The following is a 17,907-nucleotide window of genomic DNA, read 5'->3' as shown; positions in this document are numbered from 1 at the left end:
GTTTGGTTTAATTAATTAATAGAATATGAAGCAATTGGTATAAAGAATGCTTTTTTCAAACTTTCTATAAAAGAAAGTCTGCTATTAAGACATTGCTTTTGTTCTATTACTTTATTTATGACTGAAAGTTTCTAAAACTGAAGACACTCGTCCATGCTCTGCACTGCAGTCGGGCTCTGGCAACGTCGTTCTCTGTTCATTGGCTGACTGTGTTTTGTGACGTCATATGCGCAGAACGAACCTAAACTCGACCGCCAACATAAATGACGCACACTTTAGCACTCTCACCTGAAGATGGCAGGCAGTTGAACCGCTGAAATATTGTGTCAAGATGACGTTATGATCCGCTGCACACCCGAGAAGAATATTATGAATTGTTACGGATGGAAAGCCTTTGTAGTCACATCTGTATATCTGTGCATACCAAAAAGTCTATACATATCTGTAAATAAAAAAAAAATCAAGAAAGATCTTAGGCAACTAATGCCTCTGAATTCCTGTGTCTTTGTGTGTGTGCTTGAGTATAACTTGTCAGGCAAACAAAATAAGCAAATGAAAATTAAAATATAACTTCTGTGGTCACAGAACCACACTCAAATTACTTAGACTTCTCTGTATATTGTTTTCTTTTTGCATTACCTTAAAAATTTTGTCATTCATATCGTCGCACTTGTGAATTGTTTCACAGCACAAAAAAACTCTGATCACAACACCTTTGCTGTCTCCTTATGCGACTACTAGGCTCGTTACTACTATGCAAATCAGATCGTTAGTTCTGTTTTAAACTCGGTCAACCAGTGGACAAAACGCTAGCACGAAACAAAAAGTCACCGATTGAGTGATCTACTATTTACTTACGTCTGAATCTTTGCTATCCAGATTCGACACAAACAAAATCAAGTTTCAGAGTGAAATTTGACACAAACAAACACATAGATAGTGAATCTGACACAAACAAACACATAGACAGTCATCTACTATTTACTTACGTCTGAATCTTTGCTATCCAGATTCGACACAAACAAAATCAAGTTTCAGAGTGAAATCTGACACAAACAAACACATAGATAGTAGTGTTTCGGTAGCAACAACTTGGTACCTTCAAGGTCAGAATAGCGCAAACCGTTGCAAACTGCACTACTTGGAGACAAAGTTTCTCCACCCAAACTGAACTCAAGATGTGGCACTAATAATCCGTAGAACGTGAAAAGGAATAAAAAATTAAAATAATATCGGAGTAATGTAAATCAAGTTTTCAAGCATCAAAACTTTTTTTTTAAATCGCCAACATGAAATCATACTGCAATGAAACTCATAATAGCACTGAAAAACTAAGTTTGAAACTGAAACTAAATAGCGTAGAACTTTTTTGAATGAAATCATAGAGCAGGCTGAAAGAAGAGAAAATAAGAGTTCCTCATCTAGCCAGCTCGTAGTTTTAAATCAACAAAAGAAGCATTGATGCAACGAATTCTGTATTCTAGATGCACAAATGAGGTGGTACTGAGTCTGAACAGTCTTCCTCTACTAGTAGGTTGTAACAAATACAGTATCTAGCATGAAGGGAAATGCTCTGGAGTGTACAGGCAAAATTTTGTGGAGGAGGTTAAATATTTTCTCAAATTGTTACGGAAATTGAAGACTGTGTTCTTGTTGAGAGCCAGGTTGAAAAGCTATTTTCCACAGTTCAAGTTGGCACTGACGGTTTAGGCGTTTCTGTGCCCACCCATAGAAATTTATGCAAAAACACAGAAGCTTTTCTTTGGAAATTTGTGGTAAGGCCTTATTGAACCAGTCTGGCGAGGTCATCAGTCCCTAAGCCTACACACTACTTAATCTAACTTAAACTAACTGACGCTAAGGACAACACACACACCCATGCCCGTCACATTTCGGCGGGCGGACTGCGCCACCTTGTCTCTGGTAGCCTCCTAAGTGTCAGCCACCAATGTGTTGAAGCTTTGTGAAACCTCTTCTTCAGAAGTTGAATCGTAAACACTGATTATGCCGGAAATTCGCTCCCTTATCGTCAGCCACCTTCCAAGAGTTTGTTCTGTCCGTTTTTATTTATGAAATAATCGTAACTGAACTGACACAGAATTGTGAAGCGATATGTGCTACTTATGTTAAAACTTGCGTACACTGAAGTGACAAAAGTCATGAGATACCTCCTAAAATCGTATCGGACCTCATTTTGTCCCGCTCGAAGTCACCCGCAGAAATATTGAGCCAAACTGCCTCTATAGACGTCCATAATTCCGAATGTATTGACGGTTCAGGAATTTGTGCACGAACTGACCTCTCGATTGTGTCTCATAAGTGTTTAATGGGATTCATGTCGGGAAATCTGAGTGGCCAGTTCATTCGCTCGAATTTTCCAGAATATTGCCCAAACCAAACGTGAACAACTGTAGTACAGTTACATGGATCATTGTCATCCATAGAAACTCCATTGTTGTTTGGGAACATGAAGTCCATGAATAGCCACAAATGGACTCTAGGTATCCCAGTATAACCATTTCCAGTCAATATCGGTTCAGCTGCTCCACAGGGACCAGTCCATTCCATGTAAACACAGCCCAAACCATTATGGAGCTACCGCCAACTTGCACAGAGTCTTGTTGACAACTTGGGTCCGTCACTTCATGTTGTCTGTGCACACTAGAACCCTACCATCAGCTCTTACCAAATGAAATTGGGCCTCATCTGTACAGGACACGTTTCTGCTGTCGTCAAGGTTCCAACCGATATGGTCACGAGCCCACGAAAGGAGCATCAGGTGATATGCTCTTAGCAAAGATGCTCGCGTCGGTCATGTACTACCATAGCCCATTAAAGTTAGAATTCGTCGCACTATCCTAACGGTTACGTTAGTCGCACGTCCTCATTGATTTCTGCTGTTGTTTCACGCAGTGTTGGTTGTCTGTTACCACTGGCTATGCAAACGCCGCTGCTTTCCGTCGTTAAGTGGACGCCGTCGGCCATCGCTCTGTCTGTGGAGAAAAGTAATGCCTGAAATTCGATATTCTGGGCACACTCTTGACACTGTTGGTCTCCGAATACTGAAGTCGCTACCTATTTCAGGAATGGAATGTGGCTTGCGTGAAGCTCCTACTACCATTCCGCGTTCAACGTCTTTTAATTCCCGTCGTGCGGCCGTAATCACCGAGGCAACTTCTCTCACGAAGAGCGTGAGTACAAATAAGAGCTCCACCAATGCACTGCCATTTTATATATTGTGTACACGGTACTGTTTCCATCTGTATGTATGATGCATATCACTATCGCTTGACTTTTCTCACCTCGGTGTACCTTGAAAAACGGCACGTGCAGTAGACGTCATTCTCTCAGAATTATTGGGAAAATATACCATGACTGACCTATACCACATGGTATGTAAGATTGGTTTAAAGCTTTTAGAATTCTAGATGAATACAATCATTCGAACTCTAAAGACGACAGGCATGGACTCATGTGAATACATAGAACCAAAGTTCATGTCTGCAAAATATTCAAAGGAATTATTTTCAGATATAAGGAAAGATTTGGAGACTCTGACCTCTGGGAAGATCAGTTCGGGCTCTGGAGATATGGAATAAGCGAGACAATAGTGCCCTACAATTTATTTCAGAAGACAGACTGAAGGACGGGAAACCTATGCTTTCTTATTGTATCTGTAGATTAACAGAAAGCTATTGACGCTGACTAGAATAAATTCTTGGAGTTTCTGATGGTAGATGAAATAAAACACAGGAAGAAAAAAATGTTGTCTTCAGGTTGTACAGCAAACATAACAGAACTTAAGAGTTACTGGAAATTTGGAAATGCTATTAAAATGTAATAACGCTTGCATACCTCTAAGATTGTAAGGAGAAAAGAAATTTACAGAAGGCACGGGGACATACCAGTGAAACCAAAGGAGCTATATTCCACGAAAACAAAGACAAGAGATCAAAACAAATCTAGCTACCCTCGTCCGGTATTTGATGTTGATAGTTATCGGTAGGCATAGCAAAATTCAGTATTAACATTAAACACACTATGAGGGATGCATGGAAAGACGTCATAACGATTAACCAGAAGGAAAGAAAGAAGGCTGTTAAATTGTAATGGAATAAGAGAATGAGTTAATAAATCAGCAAGAGACAGTGTAGCCAGGAAGGAATATTACCCTAAGAAACCATAGATCACTGCACAAATAATAAATCGTAGAAGATACTGAAATATTAATTTTGTCCAACCCGAAGTGGTTGTTTTGGTTGTCACCAATATGTTAAACCCATATCTTTCCACTGAAAAGGACGTTCATCAGAAAACATCGTGACAGCTGAACGCAACTGTGAAAAATGCAAAAATATCGAGAGTACAGTAACAGTTACATCAACTAGGTGCAGCTTACAAACGATGATGATGATGATTCAATGCGGTTTCAATACATCCCCTACGTTGTACGCTTTCACGTGCTATTTTACACGTGCCACCAGTTCCTCTAAAGCCGTAGGTTCTCCTTGCAGTCACTTCTTGTATAGTCAGCGTATAGGTGATGAAAGGCTTAAGTTCCTATCTCGAGGGCTTATTTGGAAAGCCGTTAGTCGGGGTACTCTCGAGGGGAATAGTTGATGTTTGTCTTCCGTAATGGCGCTTTCTCTCATGGTCGCCCGAACTCAGCAGGGGAGATACCACCTGTGCGTGAAGAGGAGCAAATGAATTAACAAGTTCGCACGTAGATCATGCTGCACTCCTCGCAGTCGCATTCTAACTGATGGAGCACTAGTTAATAGAAAGGGAAGGGGGCGGGGGGAAGGGGGTTTAGCAACTGGTAAGCTTATTCAGTGAAAGACGTCGTTTCTATCGACTTCGGACTGAATATCTTGTAACCGAACAATTTCAGTCATCCATTGCTAACACGGTAACACAATGGCGTTGTACACGATAATAGCAGCAATTTTTGCTAGCCAACAATCGTAACTTATCAACAGTACAGTACTAAATGACATCTCACCTTCACAGAAATTATTAACTCCATTCTGATTGGGACTATACTTTGCCAACGATAAGTAGAAACCGGACACATCATTGATGAAATAACGAATCTCTTCGTAGATTAATTCGTGCCTTTCTATAACTAGTCGCTGTTCATTTGTGCAGCAATAAAACTTGGATTCCTTACACAGTAACATCCGCTAGAGAAGTGACTAATGTGAACCTTTTACTACAGATCGGATACATGATTGGGACTGCACTGCTGAAAATGTTCCTTCATATTTAGAATTCAGTGTGTTCTGAAGCTCCTGACTGCTGCATTTCAGGTGAGTTTCCAAGCTACGGAAACAGCTGAATCCAGAGTGGTTCAAACGATTCTAAGTACTATGAGACTTTACATCTGAGGTCATCAGTCCGCTAGACCTAGAACTACTTAAACCTAACTAACCTAAGGACATCACACACATCGATGCCCGAGGCAGGATTCGAACCTGCGTCCGTAGCAGGAGCGCGGTTCCGGAATGTAGCGCCTGGAACCCTCAGCCACAGCGGCTGGCTGTGTCCAGAGTACTTGCGGCTTCCTCACCTAACACTATATGGTTATGTAGACAAGATGGTTGTTATCCTGTTCTGTAGTAATATAACCCTACCTCTACTATTGTAATTTAGTATGCTTTCACCCAAATAACAGAAAAACCTTTGTTTATATTGCCACGTATGCTATACTCCAACAGCACAAATAGCCCTGTCACGGGAAAGGCCACGTGTAACCCTCTTACTAAAATTTAGTTCAGATTCCAAATAAAGTACGCTATGGGAGGATAGTCCTGTTAATAAGAAAAATCAATCAACAGAGTTACTCTTTTTACAGTATTTCACCGTGTGATGTGTCTAATGGATAAGTACAGCAGACTATTCAATTCTTTTCCTAAGATTTTTATCCAGCGGTTAAATAGAAACGTGGTATGAATAAGATTATACTGAAGCTAGGAAAATTCACTTCCAAGTTCATTTAGTGGCTTAACCCTAGCATTACCAACGTATTTTTTGTTACATGTAATACCAACGGGGGGCCTCAAAGGCCCATAAAGAATACCACAATTTATTTTATCATAAATCAAGTTTATTTACTTCTGATACCTCTAATAACAATTCAAAATGCTTAGACATTGTTTTTGTATACTGGATAATAAAAGATGTTATTATAATAGGAATAAAATGAACAAATCACGAGATTCAGTTTATATATTTTTTGGAATAATGTTTCAAAATAGTGTTTTCTTACAAAAACGACTTTTTTAATTTGATACACTACATGAAGCAAACAAAATTTACTGTCTCATTCTGCAACGCATTTTTCACACAACACTGTCTTCCTGCAGTGTTTCCCACAGACGTGTTTGTGGCACTGAGAGCAGGTAACAGTTGACTTTCCCAGCTTGTTGTACTTGATCTTTTTAGATGCAGCTTCTTGGCAGCATAGGTGGCACCGTCCACGTGTTCCTGGTTCTGCTGTTGAGGATGATGGTTCTACAGAGCAGCTGAGCTTCCGTTGTGTGATGCTTTCCATTGCCATTATTACTGGCTTCTGAAGTCCATACAAATTTTGTGCCCGTTTATCTACTTGAGATCTTATTAGTTCGAGACCTAAGTTAGTGATAAAAACTCTTCTGCGGTTTAGCAAATTCTTTTTCCAATTCGGAAAGTTGAGGAGGAAGAGTGAATATGCATTTATTGCTGCTATGTCAATGAGTGTGTAGAAGAGGGACAAAGGCCATCTTCTTGTTCCTCTCTTTGTGCTGTAGTGTCTTGGCATCTGGTCTATGGTGTCCACGCCTCCCTTTGTAGAATTATAAAAAAGATTTATGTTAGTCTTTTTTGAGTCTTCATTCAACACCCCTTCTGAGTGATAAGTTGAAAGCATCAACAGCAGTCGTTTTGGCTTCTCGCGGACTAGCGTTGGTGCAAGAGTAACTGGTGGCCTCTGTGTCTGAGGGTCAGTATAAGCAAAGATGGAAGAGTGTAAACTGCGGCCAGTTGTAGTCTTCAGCTCTTCAGGTATGTGTCGTCTGTTAGACTGTAGGGTGCCAACAACTGTGAGGTGAAAATCATTCCATAGAGTCTCAGCAAGCACCACTGAAGTATAGTACCGATCTGTGGTAACATTACGGCCTGATTTTTCAATAGGTTTTATTAGTCTCTTTACAATTTCCATCGGTCCATTTGAATGCTGTGTATTTCCTGACTTGCCTGTATAGATGTCCATGCTGATCACATATCTAGTCTCAGAATCAGACAGCATTCGAATTAGAATGCCGTATTTTCCAGGTTTTTCTTTTAGAAACACCTTGAATGGACAGCGACCACAGAACAAAGACAACATCTCATCCACTGTTGTATGTAGACCAGGAATGAAATACAATGAAAGTGAAGAATTGAAGCTTTCAAAAATTTCCCTCATTGGAGCAAACTTGTCAGTCTGGCGACGAATTTCTCTTGTGTTCTTATCATCAAACCTCAATATTTTAGTCAACTCGAAAAATCGGGTCCGACTCATTGATCCATAGTACACTTGTCGGCCCTGAAGCAAAGACCATAAATCTTGGACAGGTATCTTATTGTCATGATTTGAACCCATGATTAGCAAGAGTCCTATATAACAAAATAACTCATCTTCATCTGTGTGCTGAATACCTAGTCGAGAAGCCTCTTCATTTGAGTGTAGTTTTATTAGATTCATAATTTGAGGTGTAAAAAAGAGCTCTATAGCCTCTTTCGGAGACGCAATTCTTCCTTGTTGTCCTAGCCCCATTCTTTCTCGCACTATATTTTGTACAGAACGCCGATATTGTCGAGATGGCTTCGTAATATACTCTCGTCCGCTTTTTGCAATGAATTTATCACATTCCGTATCATTATCATCTGGTGGATTGGCTTCAACCTCATCTTCATTCTCAGACGATGAATCAGTTCTAATTTCTTCCACATCATCATCCACTTCACTTTCCTCTAAATCTGATTCGTTCAAAACTTCTTCTAGCACTCTTTCAATGGAACTATCACGTAAACGATGTCTACTCATGTTGCTGGTTCAACAGCAGCAGAAACACTGAAAATAACAATGGTCCGCTTCATAATAATATATCTGAAGGCAACAATGCCAAAATTCGTTTCATGGTAAGAATTTGAAACGAGAGACTCAACCTCGTAAATCTTTCCTTGCTATTACCAACGGGTGGGCTTCTAAGGCCCACAGAGAATTAAATCAAGTAAATGAATTTTAATTACATTTTTATTCCGAAATTCTGTAATGACTCAATAGTACATTCAATAACGAACAATTACCTTTGCTTTCAAGTTCATATATCAAAGGGTGTGGATACAACATAGAAAAACTGAGTCAGTGGGCCTACGAGGCCCCCCCGTTGGTAATGCTAGGGTTAAAACAGGTACTAACCTCTGCAAGCAATGAAACAGTGAAGTATTGGAAAAGCAGAAGTATGAGTTTTAGCCTACTTTCTTCCCACTGTTTAATTTGGTTCTTCAAATTAATATCATTCCACGTAAACATTTTTAGTGCAGACACTGGGACTTCTTTTTTACTACTATACCCTTAAACATAACGTTTTAAAACAGAGAAAAAGCCCATTAGATAACTTCAGGGAAGCTAAAAAAATTATTGGCTACCGGGGACATATAGAAAATCATTTTCTGTAATAAACAAAGCTAAATACTACAATACTTAAATAATAAAGCACACACCTTTTATACTGAACATTTCACTTCAAGAAAACCTCTTTCTTACTGGAATTTACTTACGAAAGCTATTGTTCTTTAAACTAATCCTGTATAGTCATTTACCAGATTGTAGTAACTCTGATTGAATTTTACGTAAGCAAACCTTTACTGTAACACTTTGCAAAAGTTAAGAAAACACAAAAATAATGTAAATGGTGCCTCTTTATATTAACTTGGCACTTCAATTGTCTGTACAATAAGATACTCGGATTCGTGAAACACCAGGAAGGAACCCTATATAGGTGTATGATTAGGATGAAATAACAGGGTGAACCAATTTCATTAAAGTTCGAGAGTAATTATTAAAACACAAATGAAATTAATTGTTCACGCTGTACAAAAGTAAATTTACTATAAAAAAATCTTATCTGGTGGCTGTTGGCTTGGGTGTGGCGAACAATGATGGCGGCTACACTACCCACAGTACGGCGTGCAAGTCTCTTTCTGTATGGGATCAGTTTCTCTTCTTGGCGTCGGTCAGTTCTACATACCGCAGCCCAGCAACTCGCAGCTATGCTGTAAGCCATGTGCAGTCTCCATCCGAGGCATTTTGTGCGAATTTGCAGGCAAAGCTTTTCCGCCTTCACAAAGGTGTTGCCTACAGACTGTGCGTCGTATTTCCCGCGCTTGCTCTAGGCAGGGCGCCAATTCGCCCTCTGCCACCTTTTCCACTCCCCACAGTCACTTTCATTTTAAACAGAAGCACGCTGGCTTTTACATAACACCTACTTCTTATATTATTGCTGGGCATGACCATTTCTTAAATTGTCAAATTTACATCAACATCAACAGTTTATACACACAAATATTTTTAAATACGAAAGATCATCAGAAAATTATTTAACGTAATAAACAATTTGCATTGTATGTTCCATACATTACTCACATGGAATGCAAAGAACTTCAATCTCCAGTATATATATATATATATATATATATATATATATATATATATATATGTCTAGTCTTTCTACATGATTCAACTCACACATCATTGTAGCACATAAATATTACGATATAAAAACCCGTTTCTCAAGGTCTTACAATTCTTCTCCCTTCGAACTCAGCGAAATGCTGGCATCAGTCTCCCTGAGGTCATCGAGACCACCTGGTGTTACACGCTCAGATCATCTCATATTTCTTCCCTGTCTCAGCTTGGAGTAAGACTGAGCTTTTTGGTCACAGGAGAGAGCACACCACTTGGCCTACGTGCACAACATCTAGAGGAAGAAATGTGAACTGGGACGAACACAACAAGTCCCTGACAATGAATGCTTTATTGCGGAGCTCAATTAGTCTTTCTCCTCTCTCATTCCTACTGCCAAGCCCATATTCTCCCTTAATCCTTTCTTCTACTCGTTCCACTACAGCCGCGTTCCAGTCTCCCCCTACTATTGGGTTTCCATCTCTCTTTACGTACTGAATTACCCTTCCTATACTTTCTCTATCTTTTTATCTGCTGCTTGCAACGTTGTCATGTATACCTGAACTATTGTCGTTGGCGTTAATTTGTTGTCCAATCTGATGAGAACAGTCCTGTCACTGAACTGTTGACAGTAGCTCAGTCTCTGCCCTACTTTCCTATTCATAAAGTATCCTACTCCCGTCATACCATTTTCTGTGCTGCTGAGATTACCATATATTCGTCGTCCATAAAGATTTATCCTCTTTCAATGTCCGTTCACTGATGGCCCCATTATATCCAGACTGAGCCTTGCATTTCGCTTTTTAGATTTTCTAACCTTCTCACTACGTTCAAACTTCTGAAATTCCATGCTTCGACTCGTAGAATGTTAGCCCTTTGTTTGTTATTCTGTCTTTTTCTCCTGGTCACCTCCCCCTTGACACTCCCCACCCGGAACTCCGAAGACCTCCATATGAGCCCTAATTTCTCTTATTTTGCCTTTGCTGCAAACGTCAGCCATGTTCAAAGTTGTTCGCTTCTTACCCGCCCATGTATCAAAGGCTGTCTCAAAGTACAAAGACATCAGAAAGAAGATCCTAAACACAGGTATGGCCATCTCGTTTAATAAAAAGTGCGAGGAAATGAGACTGCTACCGAGCTACATAAAATCCTTTCTTAACATCAAGCAATGTGCGAAGGAACCCAAGATGTTCTAAACTTTAGTGCAGAAAATCATTTCAGACAGAATTAATGCTTTACATAAAAAGAAAGAAAGCTTAAATGAAGAAGCATATTATCTGTTTTTAGAGTTAACTAAAGTGTTCCGTTTACAATTTAATTTTGAAATAGATGAATTCTGGATCTTTATCACTGAATGGCTAAACGATTGCAAAAATGTAATATCTGCCAGACACGAAAAGAAACTAGATCAATTAAAAAGTTTTGTACCCAAAGAAAAAAAACGTGATGTTACAATGTCTAAAATGTCCAACCATAAATTTTTTACTAGAGTGCTAAACATAACGGAAATACAATTTACCAGGAAAGAAAGTACCCTCCTGGAGAAAGGGCTTAAATATAATGTAATGCCTAATGTCTCAGAGCCAGATGTAATTGAAAACCTAGTTATAGATCTTAGGATTAGACTAGGTAGTATAAAAATGCAAAGTGCCCAACCAGTCAGAGCCGCTCACGATGTTTTTAATATTATCAGTAAAAACAATTTTTCCTTGTCAGCCCTCTAAATATTCAGATATTAAATTAACCAAAAGTATCAATGCAAAGTTAAAGCACAATGACGCCTTAGTTACTAAATCTGACGTAAGCAGTGCTATAATTGTCTCTAGTAAGAATGAATACATCTGTAAAACCTTAGAATTTTTCGAGGCTAATAATGTATCTGAAATAGAGGAGGACCCTGCTCCCGGTCTAAAAAAAGAAGTTAGATGTGCTGTAAATGAAGCTAAACATTTGCTAAAGCCCTTTCAAAGAAAACAGATGATAAACATAAACACCCAGACTCCCAAACCTCGTTCTCAATTCAAAGTACATAAAATAAACGACCCTATCCGTCCAATAGTAAACAGTATTAGTAGCGGATATCACGATTTAGCCAGGTTCCTTCACGACAAGATTAAAAAATGATACGTATTTCAAAATAATTATTCAATAACGAATAGCCAATCACTGATTAATAAAATAACAAATTTGGAATGTAATCAGGAGGTAAAGTTAATATCGTTTGACATTACTAACCTTTACACTAATCTACCGGTCCTGTATACAGTAGAAATTGTGGAGAATAACCTTCGTACCTATAAAAAAGATATAACAGACGAACAGATTACTGATCTCATACGTTTGTTGTCATTGGTAGTAAAATATAACTACTTCGAGTTTAATGGCAAACTGTATAAACAATTTGACGACCTAGCAATGGGTAATCCGCTATCTGGAATTTTAGCTGACATTTTCATCAATTCGCTCGAAGACAAATTCTTCAGTAGGTGCGACTCTACAGAATTAGGTATTTTATCCTATTCGCGATACGTAGATGACATTTTGATTATATACAATGGCACTAATGAAGGAGTATATCAACTGTTCCATTTGTTCAATAACCTCCATGAAAAAATTAGTTTCACGTGTGAGTTACAAAATGAACGCCGCGAATTAAATTTCCTGGATCTGAAGTTGACGATAATAGAGAATAAAATGATTTTTGACATTTTTCGAAAACCCACGAGTACTGTTCATATCGTACCTGCAGACTCGACACACCCTCAATCACATAAGAAAGCTTTCTTTCATTCAGCAATTCACTGTGCCATGGCTACTCCCTTATCACCAGAAAAACTGCAGAAAGAAATTGATGTAATTAAGACAATAGCATTTAATAACGGCTATGAACCCTCCACTACTGGAAAACATCCTTAAAGAAAAAACTCAAGAAAGAGTCACGACTTTAGGTACTGGTCAAACTAATAATAATGATAAAAAGTACATCTCAATACCCTTTTTAGGTAACTATCGTATGCGATTCAGCGTCTGTTAACAAAAAAATGCGGCTGCAAGGTTGCTTTCTCCACACATAATAATTTACAAAAAAAATTAATTCATTATCTAAAAGCTTCAAACGAACCTTTACTTGGCTCAGGGGTATATAAAATTTCCTTTAATACATGTCCAGCATTTTATATTGGACAGACAGGCAGAGCTTTCAATGTAAGATACAAAGAACATCTTTTAGGCAAAAAAAAATTTATGCAACCGGTTGGGAGATTTTTACATATTTTTCCAAAAAAAAAAATTAGTCATTAATACTGTAGTCATGGGATCCTACATTTCTGCGTTTCGTGACGTGCACAGTTACGTGTTCCTGAACAATTAAAGCAAGTGGTCAATCTTTACATCACTTACAAAGTTCTGATGCAATTATTTATGCATCTTTATCCAGACAGTACTTCTTTATTGATAACTATATCATCTGTACTGTTTTAGGTTACTGTGGATATTGTCTGCAAGGCCATTAATACACAACATGAACAGCAAGGGTTCCAACCCACTTTTCTGAGGGACACTTGAAGTTGCTTCTATACTTCTACATTTGTCGGTGACTCTCTATGGAAGGTAACATACTGCTTCCTCCCTACGGGTAAGTCTTCAGTCCAGCCACAAATTTCGCCGTATACACCATAGGACTGTACCTTCGATGATAAGTATAGGTGCGCTACTGAGTCAAATACTTTTCGAAAGTCAAGAAGTACTGCATCTAGGTGTCAGCCTTGATCCTCGACTTAGAGGATGTCATGTGGGAAAGTGCGAACTGCGTTTCGCCTGATAGATGTTTTCGGAATCCGTATTGGCTGACATGAAGATGCCTCCTTAAGTCTGCTCTCAGAATATGTTTTAATCATCAGCAACAGACGAATGTCAGAGATGATGGACGGTAGCTGTGCAGACCACACTACCCTTCTTGGAGACGGTTGGGACCAGCGCGCTCTTCCAATTACTGGCAACAGTTTTTTAGCCGAAAGGGGTGCGGTATATTGTTGTTAAAAGACGAGCTAACGCATGTACCAAGTAATACACTAGGCTCTTTTTTTTAAAAAAAAAAAAAAGCAAACGATTTTACGGCACAGTCGCATAAAAACTATAAGAGGAATTTTAATGTTGAGTGTGCAGTATTCCTAAGTCCATATTTTGTAATTCACAAGGAGAATTTGAAGAAGCCCATATTTGCTAGAGTTATCAGACGCTGTAATAGACCTGGCAGCAAATGTTAGAAGGAAAAATGGTCTGAAACGTCTGAATGAATTAAAGTATCTTCATTACTTAATGCCCCACAGCGTACTGGTATTTTTCAAGTGTTATATACGTAGTACCGCCCTCAGTTGGTATGAGAATAATTATTACCGCTGTCAGTTTCTCTGCCTCGTGATGACTGGGTGTTGTGTGATGTCCTTAGGTTAGTTAGGTTTAAGTAGTTCTAAGTTCTAGGGGACTGATGACCATATATTTTAAGTCCCATAGTGCTCAGAGCCATTTGAACCATTTTTGAACCACTGTCAGTCTAGACTGGCACTAATCATCCCGAATGAGATTTTCACTCTGCAGCGGAGTGTGCGCTGATATGAAACTTCCTGGCAGATTAAAACTGTGTGCCCGACCGAGACTCGAACTCGGGACCTTTGCCTTTCGCGGGCAAGTGCTCTACCATCTGAGCTACCGACGCACGACTCACGCCCAGTACTCACAGCTTTACTTCTGCCAGTATCTCGTCTCCTGCCTTCCAAACTTTACAGAAGCTCTCCTGCGAACCTTGCAGAATTAGCACTCCTGAAAGAAAGGATATTGCGGAGACATGGCTTAGCCACAGCCTGGGGGAGGTTTCCAGAATGAGATTTTCACTCTGCAGCGGAGTGTGCGCTGATATGAAACTTCCTGGCAGATTAAAACTGTGTGCCCGACCGAGACTCGAACTCGGGCAAAGGTTCCGAGTTCGAGTCTCGGTCGGGCACACAGTTTTAATCTGCCAGGAAGTTTCACTAATCATCCCGACGGACACTGAAGTTCATTTGTCCAATTCGTGTTTCTGAGGTTATGGGCAGTGAGTTCATATGACTTCTGTTTCCACACAGATCCCGTACCCGAGAAAAAAACGTATGCCTGAGGATGCTCGGTAGGAACCGAAACTGGTAGCATAGCAGCTGACGGTGGTACAAGTGATTATCGACGTAGTGCAACGACTGTAGCTCATTAATTGCTGAGAAGATGAGTAGGCAGGTATTAAAATACTAACATCAGAGCACATTCCTATGCTTATGGAACAAATGAAGATGGGGCGAAGGCTAAGAAGCGAAGGACAGCATTGTCTCTCTAAATGGAGAATAAAGTGAACACTCGAAGTAACTGCTACGTGTTCTGCAGAGAGAGAGAGATAAATGCAGGCGTCTTTTCGACAAAACAAAATAAGTAATTTTTAACTTTTCGTTCCGTTCAGGTGAGAGACGGTAATATTTTTACTCTCCAAAAAGAAGTTATGTCCTAAATTTAGACTTCACGTTGAATATATGTCCTCCGCCGACCATGGATCTTCCTTATCCCGAGTTGTAGACTTTTAATCCGGGCCGTAAATCCCTCCTAACATAATCAGCTCTTACATTACGTCCTATTTTCTCGCGTCCTTCATGAGGAAATGAAGATGAAGGATGGAACGCCACCTTTCATCACTTCTACGTACACAAAGAGTGTGTTTTATTTCTAGCAAACAAGCGTATCAGTTGAACTTTACAGCTAGCATTAGCTGTAATTTTGTCATCACAGCTCTGGTTGGCTACTTGGGTAAGCCTACTGCTACAAATTCAAACAGTGCAACTGTACTACTTGGTGAGATATATTATGAGTTCAAGAACACGCACATATAATAGTCATTGTAGTTAATAGGGAACCCTTTGGTGAAGGAGTCTTAGCATGTCGAAGCCTATATATTTTCTTTCCTTTGAAAACTCCGCCACATCCAGTCGTAGCAAATTATTTGCTTGGTAAATGAACCACAAGATTAGCTCATGCTGACTCAGTATGTTTAAAAGTGCTATTGAACTTTCTAGCACGTGCAGAATGAATGTACTAGAAATTTCTCACTCTTATATTAGCCTTTTTACACTTAATTAATACAAAATAAACCTGTTTCACGCTTTTGTTAAGAACATCCTGCTAATAACAACAATTAAGCGGCTGGACGAAATAGCAAATTATTTATAAGTTACGGCATCTCTTTTTCTGCGGCATGCTCAGGGATGACCGACAACATTAGATAGTGACTGAACATGTTCTGACATTTCGGTAATAGATTTACTGGTGAGGTGAATTTTAGTTTACTTCTGTTAATACAGCAGACAATGTCTTACTTGTTGATTGGGAGTACATAAATGATATAGATAGCAAAATAGAATCCACTAGCGTTAATCAGACACCCTGCTTCTGAGTGAATCTTTTTATCATGTTACTTTAATCTCTTATTCTGAGAAAGATAGTACCAGTACCTGTTTCAATAATGAGGAACAGATAAAAAGAGACGATAATGATGCAAACGAAAGGAATTGAAGACATAAATAAAGGTCATACTTAGAATTGATGTGTTAGACAAACAGCAGAAAAAGGATTAAATCAAACTGGCTGAAAGCTCTTTCGTTCAGAATCATTCCTAGCAATATGGATGAACCGTAACGGTATTTACTTGAAAGGAACTGTAACATGTAATTCAAACTACTGTTCATTCAATGTTTCCCCATCACTAGTCTAAATGTAACTCTAAAACATAGCCGTTAATTCTCTTAACTTGTTCTTAGTGATGTTGTCAGCAATATTAAGTATGGTTCACTAATGTTGATGGTGCTTGCACCACCTCATAATAAGCATTTCAAGAGCCCTGTTTTTCTGCCTCACAAGTGTAGTGCATCTCTGAATCGTCGGAATAAGACATTGAGCCGGTAGCCACTGGCTCGAGGTTGATCTAATAATTCCAAGATATAAGGCACCGTACGGTTCAATTGAACGACCATTTCTACATGTGGGCTTTTCAGCCACGACGGTGCTCAGTATTCTGCTGCAGAGTAAACTAGTCCCAAGTGAGAACACCGAAGCTTGGGAACGGAAATTCTGCACGAAATGCTGCAATTTCTCAATTTTAGTTTTTCAGCAATGTTAGTTTGGCATCATTTAAAGAGCACAACTCTACCAAACGTGACACCTAAGTATTTTCGATATATTTTGTGGTACATGAGCTTCTTGTCGTTGTTGACATAGAATTTTTCATTAACCTTGCGGTTGTTTGAATGGAAGTATGTCACCTGCGTTTTACTCGTGGTGAGAGGCAGTCAGCAATTGAGGAAGTATTTCTCTGGGATGCTCAAGTCATCTGTTAGCATTTCCTCCGTTTTCTTTTCCACTTGTTTAGTGATGTTTCAGGAATGTAGTAGCTGAACAGGAGTGGAACTAAAGATGTTCTTTTGGTAACAACAGCTACATTAAGTCGTGACATGGTACTTTTGGTCACTCGTAGCGGTGATCATACACAAACGTGCAACTGCCCTTCTATGAAAATTATTACTCAGATATCATCTTGTGGCAGCCCTACACCTGTGGAATGGAATAAAAAATTTAATTATCACAGAATATAATGGAGAGTAAAAGAAAGAAAGACGAAGGTACTGACTAGTCTCCTAAGTGAGATTAGCCATAAACTGGACATCAAAATTGGGAACCATGCAGTAGATAAAGGGAAATAATTCTGTCCTTTTGAAATTAAATATTGCGTGACGGTCGAAGTAAGGAAGATACAAATAGCATGCTAACACATGTAATAGGGCACTGTTCATTAAAATGTACCAAATAGGAGTTTTTTCTTCAGGAAGAAATGTACACTTGGACAAAAAGAAACTCCATGCAAGTGGATCATGAAGCGTGCGAATATCGGAAAAGAGAAGAATCGAAGCGGTTGAAGCGTGCGAATATCGGAAAAGAGAAGAATCGAAGCGGTTAAGATGAAATGTTACGAAAGGAAAGGAATACGTGGAAAACGCTGACTAGGATGATGTGCAGGCTGATAAGACATATGTTAATACTACAGAAAATAATTTCCATAGTACTAGAGGGAGCTTTAGATGGTGAAAACTGTTGCGGAAGGCAGAGTGTGGAAAATATCCAACACATAAATGACT

Source organism: Schistocerca piceifrons, chromosome 2 (genome assembly GCF_021461385.2).
Source record: "Schistocerca piceifrons isolate TAMUIC-IGC-003096 chromosome 2, iqSchPice1.1, whole genome shotgun sequence".
In the NCBI taxonomy this organism is placed as follows: Eukaryota; Metazoa; Arthropoda; class Insecta; order Orthoptera; family Acrididae; genus Schistocerca; species Schistocerca piceifrons.
The sequence above is the reverse complement of the archived record's forward strand: the minus strand, read 5'-3'. Positions refer to the sequence as shown.